General features: G+C 47.4%; 1 pseudogene across 1 annotated transcript; it reads right to left on the reverse strand.

The window, feature by feature from the left end:
* Positions 1 to 1,597: 1,597 nt before the first annotated feature.
* On the reverse strand, positions 1,598 to 2,274 carry LOC311597465 (small ribosomal subunit protein eS7-like; annotated as a pseudogene). The gene has a single exon. The product of its transcript is annotated as a small ribosomal subunit protein eS7-like (transcript).
* Between the last annotated feature and the right edge of the window lie 393 nt (positions 2,275 to 2,667).

Here is a 2,667-nt window from a genome sequence, read left to right on the forward strand (position 1 = left end):
CTCCTTCCTCCCAGAGCTTGCCGCTGAATGGGACTAATCACGGGCTGCTGAGTGCTAGGCTCTTCCTGCGTGAAGCAGTCGGAGGGCCTGAGCCCATCACTTCACAATCAGCAGCTGTGCTAGAATCCTCTGACATGGCCTTCATCTCCGTGGACAGATGCAGAGCTCAGAGAGGCGGCAGCGACGTAAGCTGCTCTGCTGGTTCTGTTGTTAGCGCCAACTTTTAGGTTCTGTATAAAGTGTTCTTAGCTTGAAAATAATCCTCTCAGGCTTCTGAATCTCACCCTTGGGTGGAGTTTGGTCCTCTGAAAAGTTTATCCTGCCATATGGCCAAGGAAAGATAAACAGTCTGAGCTGTGAAAGCTGGTTATGAGGACCAGCTGCCCAGACCCTACACTGTGGCCAGAAAGCCCCCCAAGGGCCCAGAGGCTTGAGCTTCTAATCACAGCAGATGGCCATGCCTGCTGCCACCTGAGCCAGCGGTTCACATCTGCAAGTAGCGAGAGCCAGACGGATAACTATGAGGTTCATTTACACATCTTCTCTTTGTCTTCATAAGCATGATGCCCACACTAATGTGACTCTGCCCCGGACGCCTCTGTCCCCTCGCTTCATCTCCACTAGGACTCCCCATTTGCCCCAAGAACACACTAAGGAGACCCAAATGGTTCTCAAGCTGTCTTTCCTTACCTTCTATCTTTCCTCTAAATTGGCTCCTCTTCACCCCACCAGAGTCCCGTGTGGTCTTTTTTCTAACAGATGTCTTGTCTACAGTTCTTGAGGTTATCTTAAAAACTGGTTTCTTACTCAGAGGAAGGATAACAAGTTACCAAGAAGAGACTCGATACCCTATGAGCATATATGGGGGAGGAGGTTTCCCTCAGTCACAGACATAGGGGAGGGGAGAAGGGGGTAAGTGGGTGGGAGGGAGGAATAGGAGGATACAAGGGAAGGGCTAACAATTGAGATGTAATATGAATAAATTAATAAGAAAAATAAAATAAAGGGAAGTTAAAAAAAACTGTTTTCTTACATTGTTGCACTATATTTATTGAGATATCAATTTATAAGGATAGGAATCCTGTCTGCTTCCCCAGTCAGCCTTTAAAGGAGACAAACTGTAGTGAAAACCACAGAGAGATGTCCTCAATGTGTCTACATTGGAAGAAGAGTGGACTGGTTGAGTGACACCTCTCAACCAAGTCCATCCTTGGGGTCTTGCTTGACGTGCAGTTTGGGTTTAAACAGAGAGGGGAAAGGATGCATAACTTAACAAAGTAGTGATGAAGGAGCAGTCTGACCCATACTTGTCTCAGCTCCAGGCATCCCTGCCAGGTTGTTTGTTAAGATGTCAGAACTGTGCACAGCATCTCCTTCCCGGAAACCAGTACCTCCTCTGGCTGGCACCAGGCTCCTGCCTGTTCCTTCTCCCAGCATGATATTCCAAGGAAATTTTACCTTATTGAGGGCCATAGTTTCAGTAGTCTTCTAGATAAAGGGATGGGCACATTTCTTCTTCTTCTTCTCCTTCTCCTTCTCCTTCTCCTTCTCCTTCTCCTTCTCCTTCTCCTTCTCCTTCTCCTTCTCCTTCTTCTTCTTCTATGAATGACACTTTATTCAGTCATTTTCTTCACAACTGAAACTCTGGGAATTCAAAGTTAACATCCTTGTCTATGAGCTCCTTGTACAGCAGAAAAGGTTTCCACCTTCTGCGTTGTTCTGCTGTGCTTTGTCTAAATGACCCTTTATGAGCCGCCTGCCATCCAGTTTCACATGGATCTTCTTACCCACAATTCCACTTGGGACGACCAAGTCCCCAAGGATGGCGTCGTGCTCTGCTGTCACGGTGCGGCTTCTGGGGCACTTCTGCTTATTTTTCGTGCGGCTTTTCCTGGTTGGCTTGGACAGAATCCTCCTCTGAGCAATGAAAACCACGTGCTTCCCACTGAACTTCTTCTCCAATTCACGAACTAGCCGGACTTGGATTTTCTGAAAAGATTTCAACTGAGGAACTGGTACAAAAATTATGATAGCTTTCCAACCACCACCAACTTCAATTTCCTTGGCCGCAGTGATGTTGAGCTCCTGGAGCTGCGCCTTGAGATCTGAGTTTGTCTCCAGCTGTCCGAGCAGCGCCTGAGAGACGCCAGACTCAAATTCATCCCGGCTTCTCGCCACTGGGCTTCACAATCTTGGCGCTCGAGCTGAGCATGGCTTCGTCCTTACGGAGTGCTGGCTTAGAAAGAGGCCCAGCTATCGCGAGAACAGCTCATATCCGGGTGGCTGCACATTACCTCTTTAGACTCTCTTCACTCCTGACATGAAAGTAGCGAGAACTAGACGAATAACTGTGAGGTTCCCTAGTTTTTGTAATTACTTGTATGGGTGGGCATGGGTGTATTAATAACTGTATAGAGAATATATGGAAGCCAGAAGAGGGTTTTGGATCCCATTGAACTAGGGCTAAAAGTGCTTGGAGGGTACCTGGCTTATTATGGGATACGTGATAGGATGTGTGATGGGATACGAACTCTGGTCCCCATGACTGTGCAGTGAGCGCTCTTGACCACTGGGTTATCTGTTCAGCCCCTACCCTAGTTTTTAAATCCATGATTCCCATTGGGACCAAGTGGTAAAAAACAAATATTATTTTACCCAGCCGTATGG

Source organism: Acomys minous (genome assembly GCF_964271855.1).
Source record: "Acomys minous genome assembly, chromosome: 5".
Lineage (NCBI taxonomy): Eukaryota > Metazoa > Chordata > Mammalia > Rodentia > Muridae > Acomys > Acomys minous.